Source organism: Neolamprologus brichardi, chromosome 12 (genome assembly GCF_056152115.1).
Source record: "Neolamprologus brichardi isolate AB-2024 chromosome 12, ASM5615211v1, whole genome shotgun sequence".
NCBI classification, from domain to species: domain Eukaryota; kingdom Metazoa; phylum Chordata; class Actinopteri; order Cichliformes; family Cichlidae; genus Neolamprologus; species Neolamprologus brichardi.
In genome coordinates, this window is record NC_142115.1 from 11,246,730 (window position 1) to 11,269,952 (window position 23,223).

Here is a 23,223-nt window from a genome sequence, read left to right on the forward strand (position 1 = left end):
CTTAGCAGAAATGTAATAATTTAGAATAACATCACTTAACATAACATAGCATAACAAACAAAAGTAGTGTAACCTAGCAGAAATAATATAATTTAGTAGAAAATTAAAAACTTAGCAGAAATGTAATAATTTAGAATAATATAACTTAACATAACATAGCATAACAAACAAAAGTAGTGTAACCTAGCAGAAATAATATAATTTAGTAGAAAATTAAAAACTTGGCAGAAATATTACAACTTATCAGAACTGCTATAATTTTGCAGAAATGTAATAATTAGACAAAACTGTCAACAGATAACAACTGAAACCTCAAAGTTACTTGTTTAACTGTGAAAAATTACCAGAAACATTAGAAAAGGAAGAAAATCACCCAGCAGATAAACTGATGTGGAACAAAACCAAGGTAAAATTGCAGAGTTTACGCAGCTGGTGAAATCTAAAAATGGCACAAAACAAAAACAAAACAAAAACAAAACCCACACAAACAACATTTAGGTAATACAAGATGCACAAGATGCTGCGGTCAGAGATAAAAACACCCAAAAATAATGTTATTGAAATGCCAAAGAGTGGCAGAAAGTTTAGAAAGTAGAAAACCAGTAGTAGAAAAGTAGAACATTCAAATATTTTTAGAAACATATGATACAAAATATTTACTCGGTTGTTTCCAATGATTACAATAATGGCATACAGAAATAAAAATCCCATTTGGGACAAACGGAATAATATTAATAGAAAATGCAAATCAAATGAATCTAACATCTATACAAACAATTGAAGCATCTGTCGGAATAGTGAACATATCCTTGTTTGCCATGTTTATGTTTATGGCCCTAAGATGCGCAGACACATGATAGGCTATTAACTGCAAATATATACACATATATAAACAGCAAGTGAAGGACAAAAATACATCCTCTGATTTGCTGGAGTTTTGTGTAAATACCATTTGGCAAGGATAAACAACATGTTCCAATGCCACATTAAAATTTTCATAAGCTTCATTTTTTCAATTAGTTTACAGTTTCCTGATTTGATGATAAATCTGTACCGAAATGAGGTCCACATTGTGATATATTTGAGGTGTGGAGAGTCACACAGCTGAACAATCGATGTGCATATTTAAAGAAACAGGAATCAAATAAAGAACATTGTTGTGGAATAAATTACACTGAAAAATAATCACTGCTTTGCGTTAGAGAGTGACTTATGATGAGGTATTAATTGGGTTAACTTTACCTCTAACAGCTTTTCACATAGTGCTGTGACCAGGGTGAAATCCATCATAAAGTAACTGTAAACAGTAGAACCATTAGCATGAATGTTATGGTTCTACCCTGATCAAAACTCAAGTCAGCTGTGTGACCTGATATAAAATGATAAAGAGGAACACATATAAATGACCTTTATGAACTTTTCAAAATGACTTTATATGCCTGACCCATTATCTATATATATTAGAGCAGATGGTGAAAACCACTGTTAGACCTACTCTATACTAATGTAGTTACTGACACCCCATACTAAGGCAGGATTCATACAAACACACATTATTTATTCTCTTAAACACTTTCTTTTTTCACATTTTGAGATTGTGTAATCTCTATAAAGAATACGTGTAATGGTTCAATAGATATAGTTATTTAAATGTCCATAATAATCACATGATCATTTTTGTACATCCTACAATTCAAGATTTAGAGCTGTGTGTTTGTATGAATTCAGCTTGCTATACTTATAGACTTAGATATATTAATCCACTATTTACCCAAACAAGTTACATTGTTTGGGTAAATAGATTGGGTTTGTCCTACAAAATAATTATTCAACAATAAAAAAAAACACACAAAAAACATCTGCACATTAATCCGGAGTTCAGTTTCATATGTCTGATATTGTTTGTTAAATCTGGTGACACAAACACAGTCAAAAATTCATTGCTAGCGTGACATGTGGTCCTTTTTGCCTTTGACCAATGATATGCTGGTTACTTGGACCAGTTTAATATTTGCTGTCACAGAGGAATGTTAACCATAAATCCAAAAGAATAAACGGAAAAAAAATGTTAATTGCAAACATGTTTTTGCTTAGTATAAGGATTGAAATTACATGGAAACTGTCACCTTAAAGCCTCATTGTAAATATCATCACAAACAGATGTTTTCCACACAGTTAACAAAGCTCCATCACATCCGATCACTGCATATAAATCTAAAAGAAAACAATTTTTTTTTTTAAAACAATAAAATTAACAACAGGGAAGACTTTTTATTTAATAACTAAGCTTAAAATAAGTGTTACCTTTGAATATTTGTGGGAAAAATCTGATGCTACCCCAAGAATACAAAGCCACACTGAAAACGATGACAGGCTTGCAGCCCTCTGTCTTCCTGGAGTGAGGTGCCTGATCAGTAGCAGTGAGTTGACAGAAGTCGGTGTCTGTAAGAGTGGCCAAACACTGATACTCTGTCCACTTGCGCAGAGTCTAAGAAGCTGGAATGCAGGCACACTGTACGAGCTTGTTCTAAAAAATACAGAAAAAGGAACATTTTATTTGTGTTAAGGCTTAAAAACTACAAATAAGTTATAAAATGAACAATGTTGAAATACCTTATAGGTGCTGCAGGCCACATAACCAGAATCCAGAGCAATCTCACACTCACATGATGGTGAGGAAAGACATTAGTTCTGCAGTGAGGTTTGAATGTCTCAGTTGGGACACTGAAGAACTCAGAAGACAGCAGTACCTGCACAGAGAGACAGAGTAGAAAAAGCATAGATTTGTAATCCATAATGTGAATTAAAACTCAAAAAGTTTCAACAAGTATAATCATTTGAGTGTGAAATTATTTGTGCAATAAACAGGATTTAAATTAATTAATTGAATTAAAAACACTGACATTTTTTTATCAAAGATAAAGAATCATACCTCTCTCTGCTCTGAGGATCACTGAGCATCTCTGACAGGAAATACAGTTTCCTCAGTATGAGTCATCATTGATGGTCTCAGAGGTGTGTAGTGTGGCAGCATGATGATGGTCGCCAGATCAGGCAGGAGGTCAGGTGATGGGTGTGTCATCTTCTCCATTGAAGACACACTGATATGGCAGTTCATAAAACAGCAGTCTCTGTGTGGCATGTAGTTATCTGTGCAGTCCAGCACTGATGGATCAGGTTTGGCTCAGCAGTTCATGAAGATGGTGTTAAGATGTTGTTTCAGCTGAGGATGGTGAAGTTTAAAGGTTTTCCCACAAAGGAAACAGGACTGTGTGCGCCCTGTCTGAAAAAAATACATCTACAAAACATAAAGTGCTTTTAACACCACCCACCCTCCCCACCCACCCATCTCAGCCCCCAAGTGTCTATGTAATGCTGGTATGGGGTGTCAGTTACTAAATCTAATTAGTGCGTCAGAAAGCGGGGGCTACACCTAAAGCCCCCGCTTTCTGATGTCTTTGTTTATTAGCAGCTTTTTCCAGCTGCTCAGAGAATTCTGACTTGGCCTTTATCCACCCAAACCCAAACCCACCCGGATAAAGGCCAAGTCAGAAAATGGATGCAGAAACTTTCCATGTACTTCTAAATCAGTTTTTATACATATTCTGTAAGCTGTAAAAATGTTTTTCTCTACATAATGTATCATCATAGACATCTCTGGTAGCCTAAAGATAGTTTAAAACCTTTACATTTTTTTACCTGTAAAACATGATAAGCAAAACCTCATTCATCCCAAAAACATTTGATTCTACAAAATTTACTATAATCAAGAAAATATAATTGTCTGTATTTATTCTTGTGATCCATAATAAATACTTGCATTTATCTGGGATTTATTTATTTACTATTTCATATTTGAAAGCCCTTGGAGGGGAAGATCTTGTTTGTTGAGATACAAACGTCAAAGTAAAAAAAGTATTAAAAAAGGAGATGACAATTAACATCCATGAAAAAATGCATTAATAGATTTAGTCATTTAAGACATGAGAATAAAAAATAAATTATGTCCGTTTAATACTTTTTGCAGCATATTTCAGATCTGAGGTGCATGATAACAGAAAGCAGATCTCCCGGCTCTGCATGAAGTACAGCCATGATTTGGTGAAATGATTAATAACATTGCAATAAGAAAGGGTCTTCTTACAGACAGAGTTGGGAAGACAATATGAAGAAATATGATTTTTCAATGAAAAATCTTTTTCATGCTCTACAATCAGTAAACTCTGTAACAGACATGATCTGTAATTGTTTCAAAACTCACCACACAACTTCATGATTGGCTCGAGGACAGGACACAAAACACAGGGTTGTGGTAACTGTAATATGATCTCAGAACACCTGAATGGAGGCTTTTCTGTGGCTGAGAAATGAAAATCAGGTCAAGCAGGGTGTTCTTGTCTGTAGTGGCAGAAGTGATCAGCTGTGAATACCCTCTAGATTGAAACTGCTCCAGAATCTGTTTTCTTCCACTCTGCAACTGGTTTTCATTAAAATCTCCACACACAATTATTGGGTGACAGTCCATTATTTCAAGTGAATCTAAAAGACTTACCAGGTTTTGCATGAATGGTGTCAAACTGTAGTCAGGGGGTCTGTACACAACCGCAATGAGCGCAGGGAATGGAGCCTGAACCTTCAACACTAAAAACTCAAGATCAGTGACATTATGCAGATACTGTTTTACCTGAACCTGAAAATGATTCCTCAAATACACAACAACTCCACCACCACTTCTGCTGGCCATGTGAGGAAAGTTTGTGTAGGACACATGTCTGTTGCGTTTGAACATGGTGTAGCCGTCCAAATGAAGACTATCTGCAACAAAGGAGCCTTGGAGGTGAGATTCAGTGAGACACAAAACATCTGCTAAACACATTTCATGATGACTCTTGATGTCACTGATGTGAGATGGCAAACCCTCCGTATTGTGATGGATCAGTGTAAGAGTGTCAGGTCTGCTGGCTGTTTCTCTGACCTGAAGAAGAGGCATCATTTCCTCAACGCTGGCTTGTCTCATGGTTTGGAGCACTGCAGTTACCTCGGGATTGGCGTAAATCTTTTTCTCATCCAAGTCCTGTAAATACAATCCACTGAGAGACGTCACCCTGCTGAGAGCAACATAAGCCATACCTGGTTCAAAAATGTTCTTCATTGAAACTACAGCTGTCTGTGTTGTAAGACCCTGAGTTTTGTGAATTGTGCAGGCGAATGCTAGCTTTACAGGAAACTGTCTGCGTACCGCTCCTTTAAACTTCAGACTCTCCTCTGCTCTCTCAATGTAAACCAGATCATCAGATGCTGCATTAGCACTGTGGTTGCTTCTTACAGACTGCCGGTTGTCCATTCTGAGGCCCAGTTTAATTATGTGTCCATCATTTTCAGATCTCACCACCTTTACCAGTATACCAAAAGCACCGTTGACCAAACCGTTTAGTGTGTCCAAGTTTCTGGTCAGCATCACTCGAGCTCCTTCAGCAACGTTCAGGGTGTCGGGTAAATCATTTCGCCCACCTGTAAATGGTTTGTCTCTTCGTGCCATTCTGCCTGTACGTTTATCCTTCTGGAAATCGTCTGCAGTGATGATTATGATGTTTGAATGAAGCTTCTTCAGGGTATCTGTGTTATGGGATTCCACATTCTTGTTGGTGGCATAAATGTGTAAGACCTCAGTTGGACATTCTTCTGGTGCAGTCACAGCCTGTGACAACAAATCTCTGTCGCACTGAGAAAGCTCATCTGTCTTTTCTTTCACTCTAATCCTGTTCAACATCTCTGCAAAGGCCACATCATCTTTCTGACGCATGATCTCGGTTAGAGTGATCATCTGAAAATGTTCCTGCCATAGGTCAATCTGTTCTGGATCGTAAACACAGAGAGGTTTAGACTGTCGCACTGGTGGCAGCTGGTAAAAATCTCCAACAGCTAAAACTGACATTCCACCAAAAGGTCTCTGAGTGCCTTTGATTTGTTTCAGTCTTGCATCTACATAAGCAAAAAGGGGTTTTGAAACCATTGAAATCTCATCAATAACAATAATTTCAGCATTCATCAGCTCAGATCTGACTTCATCCAGTTGGTTACCAAGTCCTTGAATGGGTGGTTTCAGACTCCTGGGTAGTTTCAGTAGAGAATGTAATGTAGAGCCATTGATAGAAAAAGCTGCTGTCCCAGTAAATGAAGTCAGTAAAACAGTTGGATTTGATATGTCAGCTTCTTCTCCATTAGCAGGCAGTCTGCTCAGGATCTTTGATGCTTCAGAGTGAATACATTTAATCAGATGTGACTTTCCAGTTCCTGCACCACCGTTGATATAGAAGAAAAATGGATCTGGGTTCAAACCACAAACTCGCTGAATACACCAGTCTCTTATAGCATAGAACACGCAGGCCTGCTTCTGGTTCAGATTCTGATACATGACGCGTACCACAGCTGGATCTACTGCAGGTTGTTCTCTGACGGCTCTGATCTCTGTTACAGCATCAGACTGACGACTGTAGTCAGGAACATTCTCCTGTTCGTTCTCATCATCAGAATGTCTCTCAGGAAGATTCTCATCACATTGCAACCTCACAACTTCAGATTCAGGAGCCAGATTACACCATTCATCGATCACAACGTCCCTATTTTGTTCAAACTCTTCCAGTGCACTCTCAATATCCTCAGAGTTCTTCTCATACTTGTCTTTATTTCTTTTCACAATCCTTTTCACAGACTCACTGTGGTCTGAACATGGAAGTCGTACACAACCTGAGTTGTAGAAGGACTGATAGGTTTGGAAACATTGTGGTTTCAGTTCCTGCTCTGATCTGTGTGGAAGGTAAAGCCTCAACAGTCGACCACAATATTGCTCAGGATCTTTTTCTTGTGAGCAGTGGTAATATCTGATTATAGCTGGTTTATCATTCTTTCGCCTTTGTACAAATCCAAGCTGGTTTAGAAGAGGAAGCACATCTTTTCCTTCATTTGGACCACTCACCAACCTGCACAAGGCAGCAAAATCAGCCAGTGACATTTCCTCATATTCTGGTGTCTCAGGTCTGCATTTGTATTTATCACTCAAACTTGTCATCCAAATATTACAACTGTCATGTGTTGTGGTTTCCAGGTAGCTCATGGGGCGACTCATTTTTACTGGGTTATCATCTGTTGGTACAAATACAACACTGCGGGAACATTTTTTCATTTTTAGGCCACAGACTCGAGTCACACACTCCTGTGCACTGATTTCTCTCTTTTTTGAGTAAGCCTGCATCACAGCTCTCATTTCATCACATTCATTGACCGTGTTGTTTCCAGAGTTATCAATAACTGTCTTCAGGTATTCAGAGAGGCCAGATTCTTTCTTCGTTATATATTTACAGAGGTATTCTACACATGAATAGGCATTCAAAATGAATGAGACATCTAAATTAGAGTTCCAGGCTTCAAGCAGGTGAGGGTTGTAATTGTTGATCCAACAGTCCTTTGGGTCACGTTTCAGAATCAGCGCCGTTTTCTTGTTTATGTCTTGGAGGCATTGTTCATACTCATTCATTGTCAAGTTGCATCGTGACAGAATCTGCTCTATGGTGAGAGAAGCAGCTTCAGGTTCCTTCAGCAGGTTCATCAAAGGTCTGAGTTTGGCTTTTGCAGCTTCAGTGTCTGAATCCTCATCCTGTCTCACAATCATTGTTCTTGTGGATGGTGGTTTTGGAAACCCAAATCTACAACCAGAGTTCACACTCTTAAAGCATGTTTTTGTGTGGTTTTTGCTGTGCTTTTGTAGTTCAGTGACTTTTTTGTGCAGTTCAGGTTGTTTTTCTGGATCAGGGAGTTGAGCTGAGATGTATCTGTCCACAAAGTCACAGACAGTTTGGTCGTTATCCACATCTACTTCTACCTTTTCTCGAATCCACAGCAACATGTGTATATGCGGACTACCTCTGTGCTGGAACTCAACTCTGTAAAAGTAATCAATGATTTCACCAAGGGGCTGTGCAGGAGAAAAAAGCAAATCTCTGAACAAAGCCTCAACACGCTTATCAAACATTCGCATGGTGGTTACTGGATTTGATCTTAGAATTTCACACTTTTCTGACCAGTCCAGGGCTTCAAAATCAACCTCTTCACCTTGCTGTCTCTTTATTGCTTGAATCACTTCAGGCCATCTCATCTCAGCAGCAGAGAAAGTGACAAAGAACTGAGGTGTTCCTATTTGACGAAGCATACTGAATAAATCTTTGGTAGTTTTCTGCCAGTAAGCTGGAGTTCCTCTTAGTGGCTGCATAAATCTGATTGCATCTTTATTTCTTACCAGCTTCTCTACTTCTGTCTTACTTTGTAACATTCCTGATGTGATTTTGCGTCCATCTTTGGTCATAGTTTTACCTTTCCTTAGCTGTATTGTCATGCTGGAATTAGCCAAGTGTATTTCAGTGACAAACTGTGAGAAAAACAGGTAATTTGTATCTTTGGCAAATCTTGCATCAATGTTGAAAAGCCTTGACTTGAAGTAAGCACTTGGTGTGAGTTTAAGAAGTCTCTTTTCATCCAGTGTACTCTGACCAGTAGGAAACTGCACAGGAAATGCCATGGCTTCCAAATGAGGAGTTCTGAAGAAGCTAACAGGATTGTTTCTTTCTGCAGGAGCCACACAATATGTGTTATCACTGAAACAGAGAATCTCTTCTGAAATGTCTACAGGCTGCAGACAACTTTCTAGAGCAAAACCTCCATTGTTCAAATCACTTTCTGGTTCCTCTGGATTTTGTTCCTCTGGTTGTTCATCACAGGATTGCATATTAATATCTTGGTCACTTTCAGACTCACTTTCGGACAAAAGGGCATCTTTTTCATAGTTGTCAATTTCCATTAGATCTGCTTCATCATAATCATCGCTTGCCATGCTGGCTTCATCACTGCTGTCATCATCAGGTAACGTTGGATCACAAAGCAATGCATCATCTCTGATAACAACATCTGTGTACTGTGGGTGAATCTGTTTGAGTTTACGCAGAGCTTCAATGAGTTTAGACCAGGTGACAGTCTGGAACAGCTGATGGCCTTTGTAGCACAGTCGTCTTTTCAGCTTGATCCTCATTACCTGTGATTGGCTTCTGAGCCTCGGTAAACAGTCAACTGTTTGTTGGACTTCAGATGGTACACACACCACATTACCACGTATGAGTCTTTGTCTGCCCTTTGGAAGTGGAATAATCTTAGCAAAAGGTATGCATTTGGCAATCAGATGTCTCTCCAGAATGTTGAGATCACACAGTTCAGCTGGAATATCCTGCAGTTCTAAACCATTGACAGCAGCAAGCCTGGGCATGCGTCCACTTTTGAGGGAACTGTGACACGTGTGACAGATATACTCCTTTTTTCTCTCAACAGGAAAGCTGCACTGATCATTACATGCTTCATCACACACATGAACAAATTTACCAGTTAGACACTGTTGAGCTACAGTTTGGTGTTTTGAGTAATTTTCTCTTTTGCAGATTTTCACCTGATTAGGAAAAGAAGCTTTTAGACAAACAGTACAAACATGAGATGGTGCTGACTTAATGTTTGATCTGAAACGAGATATGGCCTCATTCATTAAAGTGTTATCTGGATGACACTGTAAACTTTCAGCTGGTCGATGCATCTGACAATATTTTCTTTTTATTTTCATTGCACATCTAATGTTATGCATCTGTCTAAAAGAAAAACTGTTCCAATATTTTACTCTCATTCGTTCTCTCATATTGTCCTTGTGTTGCTGCTGAAATTGTCTCTCTTCTCCATAACGTTTAGTGATGTAACATTTTTTTTTCTGTCTAAATTCTACACTTTCTTTATATAGGTTAGAAACATATGACCTCATGTAAGCTTTATGTTTCTCTCTGAATTCAGCACAAGTTCTGTATGTTCTTGTTATTCGTTCCTTCTGCTTCTCTCGGAACACGGGAGATTCTCTGTATGTTCTTGTTATTCGTTCCTTCTGCTTATCTTTGAATACAGGATTGTCTTTATACATCCTTATGACACGTTCTCTTTTTCTCTCTCTAATTTTAGCACTTTCTCTATAGATCCTTCTCATTTGCTCCTTCTGTTTTTCCTTAAAATCATCTCTTTCCTTATAGATCTTTCTCAAATGTTCCCTCTGTTTCTCTCTATATGTAGGATTTAGCTTATATAGATTACTTTTGTACACACTCTTCTTTTGTCTGTGATCAGGATCATTAGACATCTGCCTTTCTTTCTTTTTCTGATTTTCCTTTCTTTTTGGTAGTTTTTGTTGGGCCAGTGATCTTCTCCTCATTTTTTGCCTTTCCTGTTTACTATATTTCAGCAGTTTATGTGAAAGTTCCTGTGTTGTCTTGGTTGAACAGGAGGCAGCGGTTGGATCCTTCTGAGGAACAGAATCTGATGTTACCTGAGGTTCTCTTACAGAAGATGCAGATGTTTCTTTTTGTAAAAAATCAGAAGGATGATGGTTGCTTTCAGGAGCAGCTGTCTCATTTGAATAATCCACTCTGGATGATGTCACTTCTGTGGTTAAAGTGTCAGTCACAGTTTTCTGTGTCTGCTCAGTGGATGTCTGGGAGTTTAATTCAGGAACAGGTTCATTTAAATCTGGTGCTGGAGCACTTGTAGCGCATTGTCTGTATTCGGTGGTTTGATTAGCATCTCTTTGGTAAGCAGCGTTTTCACTGTGAAATTCGATGGGCTGTAGCTCATAAGTGCAGGTTGGTGCGATGCTAAACATTCGGTACAAACATTTGATCCTGTCAATCATGTCGTTAAGACGTGTGAATTTTAACATTACTGCAGTTCCACCACTTACACTTAGTGACAATGGCATTCCTGTAGACTTACGTGGGTGAGGGTCAAAGTATGCATATTCACCTGAAGTCAGCCTGCAAACTGCGATGACTGTTCCTCCCATGACTAGCAAAGCGTAGCGAAACTCTGAAGCCAAACACTGTAGTCCCTGTTCAAGGCTCGGAAGATGATCTGTACCATCAAATGTGCCATAACGAGCAAACTGAGACATGTCCACTTGATACTCGTGTCTGCGGCTGGTGACCACTGTGGGAAGCTCATCACAGGCTAGAAACACGCTGTTCACAAACCTCTTTCTGGCATCTGAATACACGGCATGGCCTTTGTCCAACACACGGTTAAGATCTGCTCTGGTAATGAATTCATCCTCGTGTAAGAATGACAGGAAAACCAAACTGTTAGCCATGCATTGCTGATTCCGGTACTTTCCATACTTAGCAGAGGCCTGGCTTCGGGATGCACAGATGCTACTCACTCGTGCACGACTTTCACTGTTTGTAACAAGTACATGAGACGGTCCTGGAGCTTCTCCATCATGCTGCGTTTGCAGAGTTACCTGGGGTTCAGTCTGGATTACCTGCTGTACTTTAGCATTTGGCACAGATGATGAGCAAACACCTCTCTTTACCACATCTGCATAAGACACTGTGGCTGTCTGAACGCTGCTCTGCACTTCTGGACTGGGAATACTTGTAACAGACACATTTACCTCCTCACCGCTCTGAGAAACATTCACCTGTTCTTTCTCCTTCTGACGTCTAAGCTTCTGGGACTGCGACCTTTGACCTTTCCTTGGCATTTTATTGAAGTACAAACTGGACCTTATATGTATTTATACACAAATGTAAACAAAACTCAACCTGTAAACACTGAAAAACTAATGACACCTCAAGTTTCTATTAAATCAGAGATTTATCAGAATTGATGTAAAAGGCTGACCTAAATACAAACTCAATATAAAAGTTATTTAAAGTTTTCTGAAAACACTTTGGTCTGTTTTATTGTAGCTTTTTCAAAAACTGTATATTATTACTTCTTATATTTTTTTAAACCAGAATGGATAACAAATAGGTCTATACTTCTGTAATGTAATATGCAGAATAAATCTCAACAATCAATCAACAGGCTATAATAAAACTCTTAGCTTTTAAGTAGACTTTGTGTAAATCTTTCAGATATTTAAAATTTAAAGCAAATATAAGGAGCTGTGATGGTGCAGTGATCAGATGACAGGCAATGACGATTCTTCAGCTGGATGTTCTGCAGCAGTCAGGAAACAGGAAGTCTGGGTTCTCAGGTCAGCCTCTAGATGACAATTGTAACTGAATACTTACACTGAGTGACAAATATGGGTTTGTCCTTAAATAACAATAGTATAAACTTGTAGTCAAATGTTATAGCCAATGAAACAGACTTGAAAAATGTATATGAATCAAATTTAATATTTATCTGAATACAGCAGTCTGAATGTATGTATTACAAAATAACCAGATTATCTTACTACAAATAAATCTCAACAAAGGTGTATATTTTATATAATTTATCCAAGTAATTGCACTTGTAAGCCAAACTATCCCTGTTTATTACAAAGTGTAATGCAAAATTAAAATGACAAATGTAGGGCTCTGTAAGTAGTTTCTACAGTGAGTTCTACTGTACTGTATATTCAACTTTTTACTTGTAATTTCCAGCAAAATGAGTGGATATGAGAGAGTTTAACGACAGGAAAGAAGGAGCAGTGAGAGCAGAGATCTCTCAGATTTCTGAAAACAGATCGACGAAGTTGTGGTAACTTCAATTTCCAAAAACTTGGTTTCTTGTCAAACTTCGATTTCTTGTCAAACTTCGATTTCTTGTCAACCTTAGATTTCTTGTCAAACTTCGATTATTTGTCAACTCAGGTTCAAGCTTGTCAAAATTAGATAGAGCTCATGGCGGAGAATGATAGAAGATAGAATGGCTTGTCAACAAAGATGGAGCAGGGAGAGGGAGAGTGATAGGACAGACTGAATTGCTTGTCAACGATAGAGGGAGAGGGTTTTCTGCAGCAGGTCACCTGTAAGACAAAAAGGGACTGGAATTAGGCATATTTCCAATAAACATGGCTTTCCAGTATTTTTCGGACTATAAGTCACACTTAAAATCCTTTAGTTTTCTCAAAAATCAACAGTTTACCTTATGTATTAATTCTGGCTGTGCTTACTGACCTCAACCCAATTTTATGTGCAGCACGGCTCTCAAACCTCTGTCAAAATGTTTTAGTATGACTTTGGAAAGCTACAAAGCTGCAGCGCTTGATGGATTGTTGGAGCATTACAGCTACAGTAGTCAGGAGCCTCGCCGAGTAATTCGTATTGTGCTTAAACATAATATTATGGTGTGTGTATGAGGACCTGGCATCTGTTTACAGACATGCGTACGAAGCAGATTTAAAGCCGATCAATCAATGAAGAATTTGATAGATTTGTGGAAGAGGACTGAACAGAAAAAGATTGTAAGTGTACAATCTTTTATTGTAAGTACTTTATACATATAAAAAGTGTATTGTGTATTGTACACATATAAAAAGTGTATTGTTATGTGTTACCACTGAAAAATGTTGAGAGTTACTGTGAATGAGTTGAATAGTTTGAGTTATCTGAATATTTGGTTAGCTGCATATGCCTTATAATCCGAAAAATACAGTACACACAGGGCTTTACATATTGAAGAGTTCCACAGTACATTATTGGACTGAACTGATTGAAAATGCTCAAAAATGGTGGTGGAACTATTCTAAAGAAACTTTTACATTCTATCAACACAATAAAAACAGTGTCTATAAACTTAAACCAAGATGTGCTGAGATGTGCTGCTGTTGAGAGTTATTGTAAATGAGTTGAAAAAAGTTTGACTTATCTGTTTTGTTTGGCTTAATGTGCCTTAGAATTTAGTGCGCCTTACAGTCCGAAAAATACAGAACATATATATCATTACACACTGAAGAGTTGTACAGTACATTATTAGATTCAACTGAATGAAAATGTTTAACATATGGTGGTGGAACATTTCTAAGGACATTTTTGCATTCTATTAACACAATAAAAACAAACAGTCTGTAAACCAAGATGTGGTGCTACAGTAACTTACTATAAACATTATATGGTCAAGCTAAACCCACACAATGAAGTTAGAGCAGACAGTTTCAGACCACCTGCTTTAAACACTTCACATGCACTCAACTCACATGTTCCTAAATGCCCAAAGGTCTCAAATTCCCGTTTCTGTGTGTACTTACCTGGTACAACAGTATATCATAATGTCTGGGGAGCCATTAACATAAAAGTAACAAATAATTTACTCAGTATGACTTTTGGCAAAATGAAAAATTTGGAGACAGATGACTCCTATACAGCAGTTTCTACATTTTTCAGTCAAATATGGGGCATGTTTAATACACACTCCACTAAATCTACAATAAACAAACAAACAATAAACTTAGCATGGCCAATATTAGGGCCTAATTAAAAATGTAGCATGATGATAAGAGAGATCTGTAAGTCTGGAAATGTTTACATAGACTTTTCTAGGATTTGATGATTGCCAAGAGCTGTGCTGACTCACTGCACTACACTGAATCTCCTATAATGAGAAACATTTCCCCGCATTGCACCTCAGACAAACCTTTACTTACCAGACTTGAGACGATCAGATCAGCAGTCTAGAGAAAGGAAACAATTCATCAGATCACTGTTTGATGATTCAGACTGTTGAGCCTCTTCACACACAATCCAACTTACTGTGACACAAATTAACTAGTAAAATTCTCAATTTATTTAAGGCTTTATGAGCTGAATTTAATTGCAGAGTCTCAGATGGCATGTTTAATAACATGTTAACATGTTAATTAACATGTTTAATAAAAACATTCATACTACAGAATTGCAAAGAATAGGCACCAATATTTGTTGGCACAAATGCAGGATATACCAAATATTTTCGTACACAGAAGCTTTGTGGCTCTAACATTTTCTATCACAAGTCAGTTCTAATAACATGTGAAGAACGACAACTTTTAATCTCATTTCAGATTAAAAATGTTGAATACAAATTAATTATTTAAATCAGAAGCAACAGAAAACCACAACAACAACAGTGGCACACCATTTTTCTAATGAAAATTTCTTAAAATATTACGCTAAAAAGTCATTCCATTGTACTTGTTGCTAACAATATTTATGTTTTGCAGTATATCCCTTTTTGGCAACATTTATATTTAATTTTAAAACATTGGCTTTAATATACCTACTCACAACTGTACTTCTCTTGCATTTTATTATTGCTTAAGCGTTTAAGCTATCACTTACAGTCACTCAGGCAAAATACTTCTAGTGTTTCGACTTCATGCTAATTCATAAGTGGAATGAAAGAGACAATAAAAATCGATAGCTGTGGTGCTCTTAAGTGTTTAAGGTACCACCTATACTTACCTAAAGCACTTTCATAGTTTTGTTTGATACTTAAATCCACAAACATAAGGAGAAATCAAACAACTGCATAAAGATATCTCTGACATTTAACTATGTTTGGACTTGATAAGCCATCAAAAATTAAAAGCAGAGAAAAATGGGCTATTAAACTTCATTGACATTTTCAGGGGCAGTCAGTGGTCCTGTGTGGGGGCTTTGCTGCTACAGATTCTAAATCCTGACTATTTGTTTTTGCCCATGAGTGAATGGCAAGATGACACAAGTGAATTACTAAACATTACCATTACTGTCTACTTACCAGCAAAGGCAAAACCAAAGATCTGTTCACTCTGTGTAACAAAAGACAAAGAACAAAAATACAGGATCAGACAACTCCAATCAGCATTAGAGTCAATACTGCATCACTCTCTGTAGTCAAAAACATTCTGGAAACTTCTTTGTTTACCACAGCTGGAATACAAACAACAACTCTCCTCTGTTTTTCTTTAAAGATTATCATCTTCATAAAGGTAATATGTAGTTTTATTCATTTGCAATAAGCCACACAAGTTTCTGATTCATGTAATGCTCCAAAATTTAGGTTCGATTACTTAAGAGAGTAGACCAATGATTTGCAACACCTAGCACTGCACACTTTATCAAATGGTGATGTCACAATTTAAAAGTAGGTAACAATCACAAATGATAGCTTGTATGTTTGTAGGTTTTAACATTTGAGGTGGCCTGAATTAAAATTCTATTAACACAATAAAAACAAACAGAATCTATAAACTTACACCAAGATGTGCTGCTACAATAACTTACTGTAAATATTATATGGTCCAACAAAACCAACACACTGAGGTTAGAGCAGACACTTTCAGGCCACCTACTTAAAATTTATGCCACATCACAGGTTCCTTAATCCCCAAATTTCTCAAATCACTGTTTCTGTGTGTACTTACCTGGGACAACAGTACATCATAATATCTGGGCACACAGAAACAGGGATTTGAGATCCGTTAACATAAAAGTAAACAATACTTTACTCAGTATGACTTTTGGCAAAATGAGAAATTTGGAGATGGATGGTTCCTACAAAGCAGTTTCTACATATTTCAGTCACATTTGGGGTATGTTTAATACACAGCCATAAGCACTCCACTAAATCTAGGACGTACTTATAATGGAGGATTTAAAGGCCTAATTAAAAATGTAGTATGATGATAATTTCTTTGTAGATCATTTAATCATAAAATACAGATATGAGTGCTGTATCTGTGCTTTTGATTTTTTCCAGTCATCAACAAAATCTTTAATTAAAAGACTAATTCAAAGAGCAGTTTTCAGAAAGTGACTTAATTTAATGAAGGGAAAGAAGCTTTTGAAATCCACAAGGCCCTACTTGAAGACTTAATTGTACCTAAACTGCTGTTCATGAGCTGCTCTAATGTGAAATAATATGCGCTGCTACAATAACCTACCGCCCTCTGTAGGTCTGGAAATGTTTACACAGATTTTTCTAGGATTTGATGACTTTTGATGATCACCAATAGCTGTGCTGACTCACTGCATTACACTGAATCTCCTATAATGAGAAACATTTCCCAGCACTGCACCTCAGAAAACCCTTTACTTACCAGACTTGAGACGATCAGATCAGCAGTCTAGAGAAAGGAAACAATTCATCAGATCACTGTTTGATGAGTCAGACTGTTGAGCCTCTTCACACACAATCCAATTTACTGTGACACAAATTAACTAGTAAAATCCTCAATTACTTTAAGCTTTTTTAAGTTTACTGTAGTCTAAAGAGGAGATAATTGAACTGCAGGGTCTCACATGGCTATAGCATGTGTAATAAAAGCATTATTACTACAGAAATGCAAAGAACAGGCACCAATATTTGTTGGCACAAGTGCAGGATACACCAAATATTTCCTACACAGAAGCCTTGTGGCTCCAACATTTTCTACAACAGGTCAGAGCTAATAAAGTGTGAAAAACCAAAACGTTTAATGTCCTTTCAGGTTAAAAACATTAAATATAAAGTAATTCTTGAAATCAGAAGCAACAGAAAACCTCATCATGTTTTGTTAGTCTGATATGAATATGCAAATCCTAAAATACATGTAAATACTGACATGTTACAATAAAAGAGGTGCAGAATGTTTTGTGATTAAAATTAAATGTCTTAAAATATTACACTAAAAAGTCCTTTCATTGTACCAGTTGCTAGGAATATTTATGTATGTTGCAATGTCCATTTTTGGCAACATTTCTATTTAATTTTAAAACACATTATATTCACTAAATAAGTAATAAACTAATTCGACACAATGGCTGTAATGTACCTAACAATGTCCACTCACACCTCTGGTTCTCTTCGTTTTTATTATTGCTTAACTGTTAAAGCTATTACTTATACCGAGTCAGGCAAAAATACTTCTACAATGTTCTGACTTTAATGTAATACATCAGCAGAATTTGAGAGACAATATAGATCAATACCTGTGCAGCTCTTAAGTGTTTGAGCAACCACTTATACTGACTCCCCTAAAACACTTTCATTGTTTTGTCTGCTACTTAAATCCACAAACATAAGGAGAAAATGAACAACTGCATAAAGACATCTGACATTTAACTATGTTTGGATTCAATAAGCCATAAAAAATTTAAATCATACATAAATGGGCTATTAAACTTCAGGGACAGTCAGAGGTTCTGTGTGGGGGCTTTGCTACTACAGGTCACAAATCCTGTGTTTTTGCCAATCAGTAAATGGAAACATATCACAAAAGTCACTACCGTGTGCAAGTCGTCAAATGTGCTACGCAATGCCAGGTTCATACTGCTTCAGTTACAATCACTGTTTACTTACCAGCAAAGGCAAAACCAAAGATCTCTTTCACTCTGTAACAAAAGACAAAGCACAAAAACACAGAATGAGACAACTCAAATCAGCATCACAGTCAATACTGCATCACTCTGTGTAGTCCAAAAGATTCAGTACACTTCTTTGTTTACCACAGCAACAAACAACTCACCTCTTTTTTCTACACCTTATTAAAGATTACTGTCTTCATTAAGGTAAAATGTGGTTTCATCCATTTGTAATAAGCCACACAAGTTTCTCAGTTATGTGATAGCTCTATTAGTTTGGTGCTATTAGATAACACAATAGATTTAATAAGCAATGATTTGCTACACCTAGCACTGCACACTTTATTTAAATTCTGACATCACAATTTCAGAGCATGAACAATCATAAATGAAAGCTTGGATGATATATTTGTAGGCTTCAACATTTGAGTTGGTCTGCATTCAAATTATGCTTCCTAAAAATATTATCACCTGCACACAGTATCATTTAGTATCATTTAATATTTTAATATGCTGTTGTTTTAAATATTTACATATCATATTTATAATATTAATGGTGCACTGCTGCATTTTATTTATTTGAAGGTGGACTTTTTTATATTTCATTCATTTTTCACAAAGTGAGAAGTTAAACAGAGCTGCAGGTGTAGGATATATTTAAAAAACAACCTGCACAAACAAGTGTTTGTTAAACAGTTCTTAAAAATTAACTAAAAAACTAAAATTAATTAATTTAAAAAAACTTCTTGTTAAGAGATGTTATTATTCTTATATTATGTGTTTTATCCTCACTCTCTCTCTCTCCCTTCTGTTAATTAACCCACAACACAAACACACACGGTACAGGCACGTGACTCTTTTTCTCCCGGCAAGCTGTGTCCCAAAACGGAGTAAATCGGTTTGGCTGAGATCAAAGTTATTAGATTATTATATTAAATAAAACTTTATTAATCCATCGGGTGAGTTCCTCCTGGATTTTCACACAGCTGAATAAACGTTAAACGGTCGAGAATTTACGCCAGTGTCCTGTCATATTTTAAATAGCAAGGAGCAGACGGCCGAGATATTAAACTCCAGCGAGACAGCGGTGACGCAAATCTGAAGGCTAGACGTCCCATTTCACAGCCTCGCACTTCCGGCCTTCTCAGTCTTTGAAGGACCCGGCCCACGTAGACCGCGAAGGCTGAGTCCTCCGAAGGATGCAGCCGACGTTTTGGGACACAGCTAATGGCGGTAAAATGGCTCCTTTGAAGTTGCCGACCCTGCTGCTTCAACAGCTAATCAGTGGTTCTAAAATGGCGGCTCATTACCTCACAACCTAAAGAATGAGGCCGTTTTAACTGACTGATTTGTGAAGAGGAGAACTAACTTCAGCTTCCCTAAGAGACTCAGAAACACTAACACACCGAATGAACCAAATACAACACAATAACTGTATCAAACAATCAAATGAACCATATTAATTTCACACTGGGCCTATAGCAGCAAGGCTAGGCGTTAGCGCTTAGGTTGTTAGGGCTAGCATACCAAACACTCCTTTTAAATACTAAAATTACAACGTTTCACTAAAAAAGCAGTCATTGTGTTACTTTAACATGACTTATACTTCGACTGGCTTTATAAGTCACTAACAACAACTGGCTAAATCACTCAAACAGCTTATAGACATTTCACTTCAGAGAAGAGAGACAGAGAAGCAGCTTACCGGCAGGGATCGACCAGAGAGTGGGCGGAGATTCAGGAGTCAGCCAGAGACGTAAAAAAAGAGGCATTCACAGGTAGTGGGAAACTCCGCAATTACACAAAATTGGCATTGAAAACATGAAAAATATATGTAAATTTAAATATTATTATACTAGATTTTTTTGCAACAAAAAACAACTAGCAGAAATTTAATTCTATAAGTTTAATAAATGTTTCAAACAGGATTCTTTGAATTTGAAATAATGGTTAAAAGACATAAATAAACATAAGGTCATTATGTTAAAATGTACTGTATTATGATAGATTTATTTAACTGACTGCAGTAATAAGAACAGTCTTCTTCTGAACACCAACACTAAGGAGCTGGTGTTGGTGATCGCCTAAGCATCCTCACAGGACAGTGGCTGCAGAGGCTCATCTCACTCCACTGCAGGACCAAACAGGTTCAGGAGGTCCCTTAACCCCACTGCCATGAGACTTTTTAACAGCGACTCCTGACATGTTCATTGCACATTTGTTTCTTTTATTCTAATACATATTGGTTGTAATCATATGAATTCTGAGTTGCTTTAAAGCTGAAGCTGTCTGCTAAAACTAGCTGAAAAAGGTGAAAAGTTGCAGAAATTGTAAAAACTTTGCAGAAGCAAAGGAACTTTGCTAAAAAGTAATAACTTAGCAGAACTGCAATATCTTAGAGGAAACATAATACTTGGCAGAAATACAATAGCATAGCAGAACTTGGCAGAAATATTGTAACTTACCAGAAACATGATAACTTCTCAAATATACAAGAATTTAGGAGAAATAGTATAAGATAACAGAAAGAATATATTTAGCCTAAAATACTTAAACATTACAGAAACACTATGATTTAGAAAAATAGTACAACATAGCAGAAATACTGTGATTTACCAGAGACACTGTGATGAACTATGACTATTGCAATTTTAAATTAATACTATGTTTTAGAACAAATACTATAATTTGACAGAAATACTATCATTTGGCAGAAATACTATGTTTCAGCACAAATACTCTGGTTTAGCACAAATATTATAACATAGCAGAAATACAATTATATAGCAGAAATGCTATATTTAGAAAGAAAAATATAATATAGTAGAAATACTATGATTTAGCAGAAATACTGTAATCAGCACATATACTGTAACATGACAGAAATTCCTCCACTTAGTAGTAATACTATAACATAACACAAATGTTATGATTTGGCACAAAAACCATGATTTGGAAAAAAATACTATGATTTAGCAGAAATACTATGATTGAGCAGAAGTACTAAGATGTAGTAAAAGTACTTTGATTTAACAGAAATACAATTATGGAAGAGTAATACTTTAAAATGGGAGAAATATTGATACACACACACATACACAGAGCCTAAAGGGAACAGTATTTGTGCCATGGAGTGTTAACAAGAATCTGAGGTCCATATTAGAAAAGCTGGTAAAATGATAAAAGTTTGCAGAATTGTAATAAATGATGAATAGGAATTACTGGTCTGTGATAGTGTATTAATTTGTAGGGAAAAAAACATGTCGACCAAGGTAGGATTGAACCCACGACCTTTGGGTTCCAGAACCGTGTCATTACCAACTGCACCACTGGGAAAGAGAGTGAACGCCTGGAAAACAGGCTCTGATTTGTAAATTTGAATGTCTCAGTCGTCACAAAGGATTGGCTGCCTGGGGACCTGGCAGTAATATATAGAAATAGTATGATTAAGCATAAATACTACATTTAGTAGAAATACTATGTTTTAGCACAAATACTATAAAAAGCAGAAATACTATAATGTAGCAGAAATATTATAATTTAGCAGAAATACTATATTAAGCAGAAATACTATATTAAGCAGAAATACTGTATTAAGCAGAAATACTATAAAAAGCAGAAATACTATATTAAGCACAAATACTATAAAAAGCAGAAATACTATAAAGTAGCAGAAACACTATAATTTAGCAGAAATACTATATTAAGCAGAAATACTATAAAAAGCAGAAATACCTTAAAAAGCAGAAATACTATAATTTAGCAGAAATACTATATTAAGCAGAAATACTATATTAAGCAGAAATACTATAAAAAGCAGAAATACTATATTAAGCACAAATCTTATAAAAAGCAGAAATACTATATTAAGCACAAATACTATAAAAAGCAGAAATACTATAATTTAGAAATACTATAACACAACACAGAAAGAGAGAGAAGCAAGTTTTTAGGTCAGTCAAGCAGCCTGGGAGGTGCTAAATTTGAATCCACAAATCAGAGAGGCTGTGTACTTTTTCCCGCCAAAACAGGTGCAGCCGTTTTTACACAGGCAGCAGAGAGACAGGATTTTTGCAGTCTATTTCTCATAGTGAGGACTAAACTCAAACAAATGACCATAATTTCCTAACCGTAGGGGCTAGAACGGTCATTCTTACACCGTTTTGTTCAGAAGAGATGGGGGAATCTTAAAGTGTTCACAATTTATCATTAAAATGTGAATTATTAAAGATATTTGACTTGTAATGCACCATAACTGAGTAGAGGCGAAGCAAAAACTGCCTTGACCTGCCCTCAAACAACGCTTTCTAACTCTAAATCTATTTGGAGTATTGATATCATTCTTTCACCGTAAGAGACAGCAGGCTTTGGTGAACAACCATAGAAATTTTCAGGTCTTTGTGGAAATCTATCAAAAAGATATGACGAGAGAAAAAAGTGGCTCATTTCCAGAGTTTGAAATCTGAAGAAATCTGAGCAAAGGACGAATTTCCTACCCTCAAACAAACGTAATTCATGGCCAAATGGTAATAGGTGAGAAAAAAATTCTTGAATTGTGAGCATCAGGAGTGTCTGAAGATATATCGGGACAAGCCTCATGTCTTAACTTTGCTTCGTTAAGGAGATATGACGATTCGAATATGCCTCTCATTACAGAAATCAAGCGGTGATTTTGAACAAACTCTCCATTGACTTTCTATGGAGAGTTTTCCGACTTTGTGTTGGTCTGAGGAGATTTGCCAAAATTCTATAAATCCCACAACAATGATAGTGACATTTTCTGAAAGCCAGCAAAAATACCTACGTTTTGATGTATAATTTGTGGAGGTTGAGTGAAAATTGAGCAAGTAGCAAGAAGTTGTTCGGACATGAAGAGAAGACTGCGAAACTTACAGTGCCTCACTTAGAACCAACTGCATAGCAACCATAACAACCCATGTATTTTGTGAAAAATCACAAAGATGAAACTCAAAACTTAAAGAGGGATAAGATGAAAACGGTAACAGATATTAAAAAGCTGAATCATACATGAATAGCCCAATAATTTGTGAACATTTTAAAGTTTAAATGGAGTTTCTATGTG

At 36.7% G+C, this 23,223-nt stretch overlaps 1 long non-coding RNA gene across 1 annotated transcript; it reads right to left on the bottom strand.

Moving 5' to 3' along the window:
• Window positions 1–2,410: 2,410 nt before the first annotated feature.
• On the bottom strand, window positions 2,411–3,337 carry LOC148100181 (uncharacterized). The gene is made up of 3 exons (XR_015719810.1): window positions 2,933–3,337; window positions 2,614–2,750; window positions 2,411–2,527 (listed from the first exon to the last, which is right to left on the bottom strand). It is a non-coding gene; the product is annotated as an uncharacterized LOC148100181 (long non-coding RNA).
• Between the last annotated feature and the right edge of the window lie 19,886 nt (window positions 3,338–23,223).